The sequence below is a fragment of the Chelonoidis abingdonii genome, chromosome 7 (genome assembly GCF_003597395.2).
Source record: "Chelonoidis abingdonii isolate Lonesome George chromosome 7, CheloAbing_2.0, whole genome shotgun sequence".
Classification (NCBI taxonomy): domain Eukaryota; kingdom Metazoa; phylum Chordata; order Testudines; family Testudinidae; genus Chelonoidis; species Chelonoidis abingdonii.
In genome coordinates, this window is record NC_133775.1 from 94,056,400 (window position 1) to 94,071,374 (window position 14,975).

At 41.0% G+C, this 14,975-nt stretch overlaps 1 long non-coding RNA gene across 1 annotated transcript in view; it reads left to right on the top strand.

The window, feature by feature from the left end:
- LOC142047121 (uncharacterized) overlaps positions 1 to 14,663 on the top strand; it is a 101,507-nt gene extending 86,844 nt beyond the window's left edge. Inside the window, exons 2-3 of the long non-coding RNA XR_012656302.1 lie at positions 11,486 to 11,516; positions 14,589 to 14,663. This is a non-coding gene — a long non-coding RNA (uncharacterized LOC142047121). The remainder of the gene's footprint in view (positions 1 to 11,485; positions 11,517 to 14,588) is intronic.
- Positions 14,664 to 14,975: the final 312 nt, after the last annotated feature.

Sequence of the window (14,975 nt, forward strand, 5' to 3'; positions counted from 1 at the left end):
TATTTCTAGGGCATGATCCAAAGTCTGTTGGTGTCATTGGGAATCTTTTTGTTGGCTTCAGAGCACTTTATAGACTCATAGACTCATAGGTCAGAAGGGACCAATCTGATCATCTAGTCTGATCTCCTGCACAAAGCAGGCCACAGAATCTCACCCATCCATTTCTATAACAAACCCCTAACCTATGTCCGAGTTATTGAAGTCTTCAAATTGTGGTTTGAAGATCTCAAGCTGTAGAGAATCCACCAGCAAGTGACCCATGCCTCACGCTGCAGAGGAAGGCAAAAAACCTCCAGGACCTCTGCCAATCTGCCCCGGAGGAAAATTCCTTCCTGACCCCAGATATGGCGATCAGCTAAACCCTGAGCATGTGGGCAAGACTCACCAGACAGTACTCAGGAAAGAATTCTCTGCAGTAACTCAGATCCCATCTCATCCAACATCCCATCACAGACCATTGGGCAGACATCTCCTGGAAGCACCCTTCCACTAAGGTCCCTCAAAGCACTGAGCAATCTTTAATTATTGATTAAGCATATTTCACTTTACCAACGTGGGGCAAGTAGTATTATCCCCATGATTATCATAGTTCTTTTAACACAGTGCAATGTTGTGCCTGGCTTTTCACCAGGTGAACTGAGTGAAGAGGGTATAATAATAATACCTACCCTACATCAATATCAGAAGCCTTTCATATGACACGTGTCAGGGTCAGACAGAGTTAAGAAAATGTTTTTTCATTCCTGCTTTACAGAGGTCTGCAACTAGCAAAATTCTGATTGTATGGATGGGGAAACTGAGGCAGAGAGAAGTGAAGTGACATCTCCACAGTCATACAGCAGAGGCTGAGCTGAGATAGATGCCGGGTCTTCTGACTCCCTGTCCTGGGCCTTATCCACTGAAACATGCTGTCCCATACCGAGCCCCAGGTCCAATAAGCATCCAAACCAAATTTATAAACCTTTTGAGGTTCATCTATCGCCAGTCTGATTTTGAGTGAACATTACTTAAACTTGAAGGAGTGAATGAATACAAACAGGTTTGCCTACTCTGTCACAGTGAATAGGTTTCTCCGTTTCCTGTGCACTTTGATTTGTAGTTTAGGTGGTAGCTTAGCCAATCTCCACGACAAACTCGTGTGTACATGTGTACCATCAAATTATGAATTACTTTGTTTAGAATAAGTTTATTATGGAAATGATTACATGTTATTTTTTTCTCATTCCATATCCTCATGCAGAAGGAATGCAAATAATTCTCCCAGCTGTGAGCAGCGAGAATCAGTCCTCTCCAGAGCCCCCGGCTTCACTGCGCTCATTCTTTAAAGAATTATTCGTCAGCTTAATTAGCCCTAAAGGAAGCACTTGTTTCAAATTAGGACAACAGTTTTTCTGAAAAGGACATGATGACGTTAACAATGGCAACTTGTTAAAATAATAGGGCTTTTAGGCTGGGTTTTAAATGAGGCTGAGTGAACTCAACCACTTTAACTCAGTTGAGTTTCTGATTTAGCCACTGAAAAATCACCTGTATTGTGATATTTTAACTCCTGATGAACCACTAGCCTCATCAGCATCATATTAGCACAATTACAATGCTCTGTAAAGGGTCAAATATTGTCACAACTGCAAGAAGTGATACATCTAAGTCACGATATCTATGAACATATGTAGGCCATGAAACAGACATGTTTTCAAGCTCCTATCTGGCTTATCCATCCCTACCAAAAATATCAGAAACAGGCACTGTCACTATTTCCAGATGCTCAAGCCTTCCACATCGGAAGAAATGAGTTCAAATCCTGATAAAGCCACAAATAAAAGGAAGTCTGGGTGATCTCAGTCTGATACATATTTCTGGTATCCAAAACCTGACCCACAGTCTAGGAAGATTAGGAACCAAGGTCCAAATGAGAATGGCTAGTGGAATTTCAGGCAGAATTAAGATACATTGGCAGAACTATGTAGGGCCTAGCACTAAAGGCTAGGACTTGCTGCAGGCCAGGATTAAGGTGCATTGCCAGCTTTGCATATTAGAATATTTTGCATGTCAGCATTTAGGCACTCTGGGAGGGCTGTGTGAGAGCTCAGAGCTAAAAGAGCAGAGGGGGTGCTCCATTTAGGACTGAGATGCACTGGCAGATTTCTCTGTGCATGAAGCTTTCTGAGCACCCACCTGTATTGTGCTTGCCTTCACCAGTGATGCTAGTCCCATACTATCATGAGCACTAAGGTGCAAATTTAAAACCCAGCTCCCACCCCAAATGGCCAGGCTGAGCACTGGAAAGATGCAAAGAGAAGGAGAGTAGGAGGAAGCTATCCTCAGGAAGCAGAGGAGCATGGGTTCCTGGACCCATCCCTTCTTTCTGCCTGAGCACCACCCCTCGCCCCCATGGCTGGAGCCCTGAGGCCCACTCCCCAGAGAAACCCAGAGCCTCCCTCCCCTCTCCACAGCGGGAGGACCCCTATGCCAGCTAGAGCTCCAAGTCACCCCCGCTGGAGGAGCCCTAGGCTGGCTGTAGTCCCCCACACCGCGTCTCCCCTCCTGAGACCCCAAGCCAGCCCCCAGGAAAAGCTCATCTCTTCCTGAAGAACCTGAGGTTTTGATATTCACCATGCAGGTTCTGGGGCAGTGGGGGAGGCAGTATGTGCTACTCAGCTTCCTGGGTTCCTCAGTAATCTCCCTGGACTCTAGGAAGATTACTGAGGAACCCAGGAAGCTGAATAGCACATATTGCCTTCCGCTGCCCTGGAACCTGCATGGTGCATAATAATAAGCAAAAACTTCCCCGGAAAACCCTTCAACCTGCGTCCAGTGGCTGCAGCTCCATCAGGGGAGGCTTAGCCTGCCCTGCCCTGTTATACCTGCTGCCTATGCAGAGTCGCCAAGGAGCTACTGCGTGGAAATGAGTTCAGTTCAGAGGTGGAAATACTCTACTTGGACCTTTGCGCAGACCCCTGTGGGGATGAAGAGAGATAGGAGGATCTATGTGGTGTTGGATTGTCCATGCTTTACAACTTCCTGCCCCTCAGCCCTGCTGTGTCCAGCCACGCGGCATCCGCTCCAAGATGGGGATGCCCATGTTCCTGTCTAGCAGAACCACACTGGTTCTGCTGCCAAGTGACCCTCTGTAGCAGCAGAGGAGGTGGCCGGGCTTTTCCCTAAATGCAAGGATGTCATAGTGGAGCTGAAGGAAAAGTTCAGACCTATCCTCCCATATTTGTGTGTGAACTCTAACATAGCTGGTTTTCATTTCTCCTGTTTTTTGAAAGGCTTCTCGTTAGTTTCACCATTAACTTTCTGCCAAAATGGGATAAATGCAAGATGATCACACAAACACAGAGGACGCTAGCAATCCACCCTCACAGCTAGCCAAAAAACTGGGTGGCTCCAGACTTCTTGTTCGGCAGCAAAAAGGTAACCAACTCCACTGAAACTGAAGCATAATCTGATCATAAAACACTCCAGTTGTTGATCGGTGAGTTTATTTAAAAAGCCTGAACAATCTAATTTTTGAGCCATCAAAACAACCCATTTCCTCAGCCTCTCTGAAATGTGAATGTCTCCCTCTGTCTTAATGTCCCTTTTTGCATACGAGCCAGATTCTTTTCTTTCTGTTTCTTTCTTAAGTCAGAGATGATGAAAGCCTTGGGCCACTCAATTCTGATACAGGGACAAACAGGAAAAAAAAATAAGTGAAGGCATGAATAACACAGTAGGAGAGGTGACCTTCCGTGGTTCTCTCCTGCAATGGCCCATTCTGCAAAGTATAATTTCTGTGTTTATTCCCTGCTTACAAAAGTAATTTGGAACATATTTTTTTCGGAAACTATTCTGCCTTAAGCACTCTCTTTTATGGATTGACCACTATTGTGCGTATACTTGAACTGAAACCACAACCTCAAGCAGGCAAGGCAACAGCTTCAATAGAGACCATTTAGAGAAAATTAGATGCTCGTTTAAAGAAAAAAAAATGTGGGCTTTTTCCCCTTTCAGAAATTATTTTCAGACTGAATCCTCTATTTCAACCCAGAAAATATCTTTTCAGTTCCAGGAAATGTTCTATAATTATGAGTCAAGGCATATGTGTGTGTGTGTGTGTGTATATGTGTGTGTGTGTGTGTGTGTGTGTGTGTGTGTGTGTATGACATTATTCTATGTGTAATGCTCAGCAATTAGCTTTGCTTCACTGTATATTTTTATACTGTACTTAAAAAAGCTAAGCTATCAACTCAATATTCTGGTTATATATTTTCTGTCCTAATCAATTATTTCCAGTGTATTGGAACCCTTGCAAATCACATACTACTTTCAAATTGCACATACTGTTTTTTTTTGTTTTTGTTTTTGTTTTGTTTTTGTTTTACTATACATTGAGATCAACAAAAATGCTTTTCAGAGTGGGAATGATCAGCATGCCAAGTATCGGAGTCCCAAGTTCAAGTGCGCTAGAAATAATGGAGAAATGTTGCTTTCTCCCACACTGGAGGTGCATAGAAGATAAATCAGGTACAGGATAACCAGGTACCACAAGTCTATTCAGTGGTGACTTTTGTCTGATCTGCATGAAGGAAAACCTGCAATTGACACAAATGGGAATGCACCCACCCCAATAGATATTCATAGAATCATAGAAATGTGGGTCTGGAAGGGACCTTGAGAGGTCATCATGTCCAACCCCTTGTGCTGAGGCAGGACTGAGTAACCTGAGACTATCCGTGACAGGTGTTTGTCCAACCTGTTCTTTAAAACTTCCAGTGATTGGGATTCCACAATCTCTCTTGGCAGTGTGTTCCAGAATTTAATACTCTTATAGTTAGAAAGTTTTTCCAAATGTCTAACCTAAATCTCCCTCGCTGCAGATTAAGCCCATCACTTATTGTCCTACCTTCACTGGACATGGGAAACAATTGATCACCATCCTCTTCATACAACCTGTAAACATATTGGAAGACTGCTAACAGGTATCCCTCCCCACCACCTCAGTCTTCTTTTCTCCCAGCAAAACATGCCCATTGTTTTTTTATTCTTTTTCTCAGAATGGAAAGGGTTAACATAAAGGAGACCCTAATGGTAACTGATCACCCGTCAAGATTTCTTTTAAAAACATGTTAATTCTAAATATAAAGATGCGTGGATTCTGAGCTGTATGGGTCCAGTCACACCTCATTTCAGTGCTCAACTGCAATCATCGGGCCTGTTCCCAGGGCTGGCTCTACTGTTTTCGCCTCCCCAGTCAACGCGCCGAATTGCTGCCGCGGACAGCGGGGTCTGTCCGTGTGCTGTTAGCGTGGCACATGTGTTTCCACGGCAGTGGCAATTCGGCGGCAGCTTCTGTCTTCAGCCGGAAGACAGAAGCTGTGCTGCCGCAGACAGCTAAACACAGAAGCTGCCGCCGAATTGCCACTGCCGTGGAAACGCACGTGCTGCCCTAACAGCGCATGGACTGCCCCTGCCGTCCGGCGGCAATTCAGCGCGCTGCTTAGGGGCAAAAACACAGGGACTGCCACCCTTTGTAGATTGCCACCCCAAGCACCTGCTTGGGAGGCTGGTACCTGCCTGTTCCCAAGCAGATACATGACAACTGAGGTAGAGGAGTTACATCACTGTGTGTCCTTCTAATCTAGTGTGGCTCTTCAGGCACAGCCCCTCACCATGATAGAAGAAGTGCCTTCTGCAGGGATCAGTATGTTGTGAAATCCTGAACAGACAAGAATAGGCTGAAGCAGTCTCAGGCTACATCTTCACTACCCGCCGTATTGGCAGGTAGCAATTGATTGCTCGGGGATCGATATATCGCGTCTCATCTAGATGCGATATATTGATCCCCGAACACGCTTATATCAATTCCGGAACTCCACCAACCCGAACAGAGTTGCGGAATCGACAGGAGGAGCCGCGGACATTGATCCCACACCGTGAGGATGGTGAGTAATTCGATCTTAGATACTTCGACTTCAGCTACGTTATTCACGTAGCTGAAGTTGTATATCTAAGATTGATTTTCCCCCGTAGTGTAGACCAGCCCTCAGACTAAAGACTGCACAGCCTACTGGGGAGGATCCATCTGCCTAGTGACCGCCTCCTAAAGCTGAGCACTGAAATATGAATTTGTTCCATTGTAATGGCAATGCTCAGGTTGCAAGTGTCGTTCTTTACATTCACTAATCTGTGTTTTTGAAAGCAATCTGTATTGGTGGATCACTCCTCATTAGAGTCTCCCTTATCATAGCCCTCAGCAGTTGTCACTTTCTCCTGCCCACATAAGCAGCCTCAATTAGTCTCTGTTGCTCCTTTCTGATCCCTGCTCAGAGTAGATGACCTCTTGAATACCCCTCTATGTGCTCTGAAACATGGCCAGGTTTAAAAATGGAATGATTCCATTAGCTAAATGGAGTTAGCTGTGCAGAGAGGGGGAAAAAATGTGTTCTTCTAGTCAACAGGTTGTGACATCGTGCAGTCACTGACAATTTGTGAAGTCCGGGGAATCCCATGTCTTTGAGTTACTTTACACAACCGTGCCCAATAAGGTTTTTGAAGCTAGTACACCTACTGTGTTTTCTGTTAAACAGAGATTCCCTTTCCCAAGCTCTTTTATCTCTTCATCTACACAGAAGAGCCAGCATGATATTCAGATTAAATGTTTGGCAATTAGCTCTTAAATGACAGTTTATTATTTCATGTGATAGTCATAGCAATGGTAGGTTGAAGCCTAATGAACAATTGCCTGCTGTTCATACTAATGTCATCCACACCGCAGTGGGTCTCCCATTACTGTTCAGCTTTAATGTACATAGTTATCCCAACCCCAGATTCTAAACGGAGCAGCAGCATTCAGTCTACACAAGCCCAACATTGCATCTATAGATTGTTAGTGGAGGGGACTATGGGACAAAGAATAATTGCAATTTCAAGCAGCTCTAGTTGTGCTATTCATTATTTTAATGATGTATTCTTCTAGACTGGAAATATGATACCAATAAGGTTTAATTAATGAATAAATTGTCAACGTGTTATTGCTGTACCTATATGAGCCACCAGATTAATCTCTTCTTGTTGAATAAGCAGCACTAAGATGCCAATGAAAATATTTCTGTCTATAGATCTTTTCATTTCAAGTGATTGTTGGTAGGACATTCCAGCGATGGAGAATTACTTAATCACTGCTTCTTTCTTCAGTGTACAAACTACTGGCCATTAGTCAGATCATTTTGCTACAGTCCAGGCAAGAATGTAGCATAGTCGAGACAATTTAGCTTTTCTTTGTATGAAAATATTAAAATTAATTTACCACATCAACATTTGTCTGGCTAGTTGAAATCTGCTAAATCCATAGCATGTGGCAAGGAAAAAGGTACTGACCTACTAATTAACAATCAGAGTATTGGGCACTGGTCCAGGTGTTTTATCAAAAAGGCAGCATGCAGCTGTAATATAGAGTTGGAACGAGATCCTAAGGTGCTGTAAATTGGCATCCATCATTGACTTCGATGGGACTCTTGCTGATTTATAGCAGCTGAGGATATCACCCTTGGGCTTAATGAGCAGACAGCTGCTTTTAGATGCCATAGAAATAGTAAAAAGTATGGCAGCAGAAATAACTAAAATGTGTTTGGTTTTATTTCCATTTGTAACATTGGAAAGCATTGATGTATTTACCTCTGGGCCACGTGGAACAAAGATTGGGCCACAGTAAGCCAAGGGAAACAATCCACCTTTTAAATAAGATAAAAGAGATTAAAAGAACTTTTCTAAAAATGTATTTTATACATTCAGGAATAAATAAAAACACTTATTATCACTGTTAGTGGCAGGGGTTATTTCCTTTCATTTAAAACTTCAGTGGCTGACAGGGCGCCCGAATGTTGGCCTGCAAAAGGACTCAACTAAAATTCCTCAGGCAATAACAAAAACCTATGTAAACATATAAGCCATTTAATATGTCCAACCAACTCAATCTCTGATCAATCAGCAGTACATCAGATTCCAAAGCTCATACCTCTTAACCGTATCCTTGTGCTAGCCTGAAATCATTTTTCTAGGATATTGAAAACAACTGCTCCTCTAATTAGTACACTGAGTGCCTCTCTTATTTTCTGGATTAAAGTGTCAAATTGTTTCTTTACAATACAATCAGGAGACACCTTAGAAAATAAGGTCAGAATCAGTACTATGTAGCAGCTACCCTTAATGATTTTAGAAATAAAATAATAAGATAGGTCAGGATATTTTGACTATTATATGACATGTTATAATGTGATGTGTGCACTACTACTGATATGTCATGAAATAAAAGTAATATTAAAATAAATACATTTCAAAATGAAAAATTTGTTTTGAAATTAAATGAAATTTCAATTGTTTTTAAATGGCAAATTTTCCCCCACAAAATGGAAATTGTGTTTCAAGCAGCTGCATCATAGACCATATGAAGAACACCTGGCCACGCATCCCCTCTTTTCCTGAAATGGGTGTAAGCTCATCAGAGACTTCCTCTAACTGCAACTCAGGTAGTATGTCAGGAGATGAGGGGCAGTATCTTAGGCTATGTCTTCGTTGCAAAAAAGGTGAGTTTTCCATCAAGCGTGCTAACATCAGTAAAATCAAGATGGTGAAATCCTAGTGGAGACAAGTCACAGGTACGTTTTTATCTAGATGTAACAGCATGAGGTTAACCTAGAACTTCTAGCTGGGGTTTACCTTAAGGTGAAAACTATCTGTGCCTTGTCTCCACTAGGATTTTATATTGTGATAGCTGAGTCAAGTTAACTAACTCAATGAAAAAACATATCTATTTTTTGCAGTGAAGACACAGCCTTGGGAGATAGGTCCCAGGTCACTTTGGGACATATAAGTCGAAACCACCATCTTAACATACTCAGTTGTGTTTTGTTATAATTAAGATTTTGTCATGGTTATTTTTAGTAAAAGTCACGGACAGGTCACGGGCAATAAACAAAAATTCATGGAAGCCATGACCTATCTGTGACTTTTGCTGATGCAGCTCCATGGTTTCTCCTGCTACCATGGTGGCTGGGACCTGCGGGATTCTATGTGCCCCCCTTTCCCCCTTGCAAGGCTGTTGCCCATCGCTGGAACCTGCTGGCTGCCAGCTCCAGTCCCAGGCTCCAGAGGCTGAAGCAGAAAATGTCAGAGGTCTCTGGAAGTCACGGATTCTGTGACTTCTGTGAGCTCCATGACATAAATTGAGCCTTAGTTATGACCCACTGATGTCTTAGATTAAGATACAAGGTGTGGGGCAATGTTTTTAAATTCCTGTCTTTAGGTGGATGGGGTGTGTGGAGGGCAACATTATTTGTTTCAGGGCAACAGAAAGTATTAATTCATCACTGGTGGCATGCTGTCGAACAAGTTTAATAGCTTCCATTGGGTCACTATCATAGCAATTAGAAGAAATATTTTGAATTGAAAACCAAAATATTTTTTCACTTCATTATTCCCAAATCCCGCTTCTTGGAAGTGTTTTTTGAATGCATAATTGCAGCTTCTCCTAATGCAATTCTTTCTATACAGCATGTTCTGTGCGGAATTATCATAAAATATTCCAGAGCAGACTGCTGTTTATATCCACTACTGGTGCGTCAGATGAATCTTTTTGCAGGGGTGTATGTGTCCGACTCTGTGAAGCGAGTCAATTAAATATTCTTCTTGGATATTGGAAACTGGTCTGGATTACAGCTGCTAATTGCTTACTGAGAAACCTTCAATGGCATACTAAATACAAGGCAGATAGGAACAAAGCTTCACAGCGATAGCCTTTAAACAATGATGCATAATTAGAAGAAACAAAATGGTTACTTGAATGGAGGACTACATGCCTCCCTCTTATACGTGCTCACCGAATCAGCCATTATCAGTTATCCGCTCATGATTATATAGATGTGCATCAAACACACAAGCAGGTGATGCTGTTCTCAGATTCTCTCTAGCACCAGCGGGGTTAAACACTGAAGAGATATCATCAAGTTCTTCTCCCTGGATCAGTCCTGTATGGTTTCAAGTGCTAGAGTAGGGCTGGGGTTCAGAGCCAGTGGTACCGACATGGCAATTCATCTTTCACAGGAAACCATACACCCTTTGGCCTCTCTCTGGTGACTGCCCAAAGGAAAGTTAAGCATAGCTGAAAAATTATGAAAAGAGCAGTGCTTGTCTTGAACAATATTAATTTTTATTCTCTTCTCTTTCTCTAATGTCCAAGAATGTGGTGAGCTGATGCTGAATGCATGATGGTTACAGCATCTGCACTACCGCTACTGTGTCTAATTTTAGCAAACCATTCTGAATATAAAAGGTGCTACATTAAAGTGAATCCAAATTATGTTCTATTTTATTACCATATTGACAAGGAAATCCTTGTGTCTGAGGGTGTAGTGAACCCTCAGCTATAATGAGCGAGTAACTGTCAATGTTGTTGCCCATAGACTGAGTGAAATCATATACACTACTCAGTTCAAAGAGGATCCTTGACGTAAACCATTCATATGTGTTATTATGAGTTTCTCTGTTATTTGCTGAAACCCTTATTATAGTCTCAGAATACCAAAGCAGAAAACTCCTTTGTTTCAGCTCACTTGTATACAAGTGGAGGGTAGAGCGTAAAGTGGAGGTGTAAAGTGCAAAAAATAAGAAAGATTGGAAGTTAGGAGACATATTTTACATGTAAAATTACCAGGCCAGATTCTTATCTCAGTTACTGTATTGTAAATCTGGAGCGACGTGTTTACCTTCAGTGGAGTTCATCTCTCATCATTGGTTGAAGGACTCTTCTCTTCATTTCCAATTTTGTACAGGTTCAAACTTTCACAAACTTCTGCAGAAATTTCATGTGACTGCTGGGCTCCAGTTGCATTATTCTCAGCAACACAGCCACTGTGCAGGTGACACCTTGAAATTGCCACTCAAAGCTCTGCTTTGAAGAAATGAGATCGTCCCTTAAGAAAACAGCATGCATCTGATGTTGCCTTAGCTATTATTGTTCGAAAATGATGAATTAGGAAGGAAGAGAATAAGGGAGAATTTCAGTTTAATTCACTTTTCCTTCGCAGGTTTGTTGAGTTAAATTAGGGGATGACTATCCCCTGCAGTAATAGAATCACTTTCTGTGCAAACTTCTGCCTTCTACCATCTCACAGGTTGTGTGTACACCTCAGTTGTATTCCAGTTTGAGAGCTCTTTAGTGCACAGAGTGATACCAGTGTTGAATTGTTGCCAAATTATGCAGGGATTATGTCATTCAGACAAATGGGGACAAGATAGAGACTCACCAAGCTCAGAGGTGAAGAGCTGTTGCCTTTTTTATTCTTGTACTACAAAGAATTAGAGATAGGTGAAGCAGTTCAGATAATATATTAAGTCACTGAAAGTGGAATAAAAACTGAACTGAATCACATTAGAGGTTAGAAAAAGATGGATTAACTATTCTATTTGATTTTGCATGTCTCTTTACTTCCACGTTTCAACCAAGAGCAGGAGCAGATGTGTGACTATTGCCATAAGTAAGACTGTTCAGGCCTGATGTCTAGCTCCAGTGTTGTCAAATTATGATTCAAATTGTTTGGCTAAGAATCCAGGTTTTGGGTGCTTATATGAAATAAACACAGAGGTGCCCCCTGATATTGCCTAAGCAGTAGATATGCAAACCAGTCACTGAGTTTCTAAGGTCATAAATATAAAAACAGTGTTAGCAATGATTAATTATTAATGATTATACTTAGTTGCTATGCAATTCTTTTAATTTTCACAGTGCTGCGCAAATATTAATGAATTAATAACTTGCACAATATCTCAGTGCAAGTAAATTTTATTATTCCCATTTTATGGTCCTTGTGAGGTTAATAGCAAGTCTAATTGGACAATAATTATCCACTTAGGACTTTGAAAATTAAGAACTAGTACTTCCAGTGTTTTTACATCAACAGAACAAGGGGACAGTAGTTCGCATCCTTGTTATCCTATTGTTTAGCCAAGCAGTTTACATGCAAATCAAGACAAAAGTAGTAAAACAAAGCAGATGAACAAGGTAAATTGTCTCTTTTTATCTTGAACATTTGTCTTGCATCACTGAAACTCTTGAAGATGGCAGGACGTTATTCAATTTCCTCTAATAGATCTTATGGGATGATTTAAGACAGCAAGCTGTATTGTAAACCAGAAGTATTTTAAATCTTCATTTTAGGAAAGGAAGGTGGGATTTAATTACTGCCACCAACAGTTTTCTTATCATTTTCATTCACTTTTTTTTAATGAGATTATAAATTTGGCTGATAGTAGTAATAGTGTTGACATGATATACTTTTGTAAGACATATGAGTTGGTACCGCATGACATTTTAGACTGGTATGAAATTAACATGGCACACATGTAATAGATTAAAAATTGGCTAAGTAGGGCTGTCAAACAACTAAAAAAAATAATCACAATTAATCACAAGATTAAAAAATAGTCTCAATTAATCACAGTCTTAATCAGACTATTAAACAGAATATCAATTTATTTTTTTATAAATGTTTTGAATGTTTTTCTACATTTTAAAATATATATTGATTTCAGTTATAACATAGAGTACAAAATATACAGTGTTCACTTTATATTATTATTGTTATTACAAATATTAGCACTGTAAAAAGGTTAAAAAAGATGCAATCTATGTGTGGAAGCATGAAGTGGCATATGAATGTTTGGCACATAAATACCTTGCAACACTGGCTACAACAGTACCATGTGAATGCTTGGTCTCACTTGCAGGTGACATTGTAAATAAGAAGCAGGCAGCATTATCTCCCATAAATGTAAACAAACTTAATTCTCTTAGCAATTGGCTAACCAAGAAGTAGAACTGAGTGGACTCGTAGGCGCTAAAGTTTTACATTGTTTTGTTTTTGCGTGCAGTTATGTAACAAAAAAAATCTGCAACTGTAAATTGAATTTTCACAATAAAGAGATTGCACTACAGTATTTGTATGGGGTGACTTGAAAAATACTATTTCTTTTGTTTATCTTTTTACAGTGCAAAAATAAAATAAAAAGCAGACAGGATCCCCACCCCAGGGCAGCATGGAGCCTATAACTACCTCTCTCCTCTGGAGCTGGGTCCTTGGGAGTGAGTTCTCTCTCTCTCCAGTTGAGCTGCAGCTCCTCCAGGCAGTAACAGCTGCTCTTCCTGTCCTAGCAGGGAGGCTGATCGCAGTTACTCCTGTAATCAGACTTCTAGTGTCCAGTCAGCACTGCTGACAGAACACAGCCAGGTCTGCTTTTCAGCCAAACAGAATGAGCCCCTTCTGAGTGTGAGTCCAGCGCAACTGCACCATTGGCACCATTGCAAACCTGGTACTGGTCTTAGTATATAAAACTCACAGCAGATGTCCAGTGCAATTATTCGTTCTGAAAGGGGTACAGTTATGAGATAAAATGGATTGGAAAAGGCATTAAACAAAAGCCTCCCTCAAGAGACCTGAGGAAGGAGGGTTCAGGGCTCCTACAACTTGCATAATGGGGAATCAACCCTCTCTTTTTGTCACCCCACTTAGCCCTCATAAAAGGGAGGGACAGAAGGATCCCAGCTATGAGATGCCTGGGACCAGGTTGGGGATGATGTGGAAATGGTTAAAAAATGATGATGACCTGCACTGTTCAATTTATTGCTGGGCTCTCTGTTATTTTAAGTGTATTAAGTTGTGGCCTAATTAGACCACATCTATTGCCTTCTGAGTTTTTTTCAGCATGGCCAGACAATGGTTTATTAACAATTAAACTGCCTACCTCAGAGAAAAGGTGGTTGCCTGAGTCTTAATGATAGTGTCCATTAGAGTACGTCTTCGGCACCTAATGGAAAGTTCTAACTATTTGTGCCTCTTAGTTAAGGAGATTAATTAATCTTCAAAGACCATGCTTCATATGCAAACATTTTTCACCTAAATAAAATGGGGAAAAAAGCCCTACTGCATTAATGAAATTGATTATTCTGTTCGTTAATGTCCGAGTTTACAGATTTCCTTTCAAGGTCATCAAAATTCCCCAAACGTCACTGTAAAGTAATAGACCCACAAATTATTTAAAAGGAAGAAAGGGAAAAAAATCTTCCAAGTGCTGGTCAGAGATAAAGTTTTGGGGCCTAATTCTGATCTTACAGTGCTGGTTTTAACTGGGCCTCATTCTCCGCTCATTGACACCAGCATAAGTCAGGAGCAACTCCAATGAAGTCATTGTAGTGACACCGCCGTAAAACTGCCGTGAGAGGAAAATCAAGCCCGATGGTATTACTGGAGATATCCCTGATTTATACCAGAGTAACTGAGATCAGAATTAGGGTCTTGCTTTTTCATTCTGAATTGATGAGTTTCTCAAATGTATCCTCTCCTACATACACAAACTGAGAAATTGACTGAAATTTCTGGGGAATCATAGTACAGTTGGTTTGTGATTACCTGTGAAAGGAGTTAGTTATGTTTATCCAACCCTTTCTAATTCCATGCTAAGCATAAATGTACAAGAAGAAAATACATCCAATTTACTTGTATAATCAGCATTACAAACATTATTTAACTCTGCGTGTTCCTTTCCTTTCAAAGGTCCAGTGCCAGAAGAAACTCTGTGGCAAAAGACTAAAGGGTCTAGTTTCCTCCATGCACATGGGATTGATTCAGGTAACTAATGGGAATCTGTTATGGTCTTGCCTTGATATAGTTCAGATGCCTGAAGGAGCAATACTAAAGCAAAGAATCCTGCGCTGGCAAGGGGTTGGACTATATGACCTAATAACTCTTTTCCATCTCTATATCTATGATTCTTTGAAACTTAGTGGAGACCTATCATTTGTCTTTAGCTCCTTTAATTTTAATGTGGTTATTGCAGCTCTCAAGTAAGATTGGTAGAGTGGTAGAGAGTGGAGATTTAAGCTAACTCAAGAGATAGTATAATTGCTTTTAGATTCAAAGGTCACACAGTTTCACTCCCAG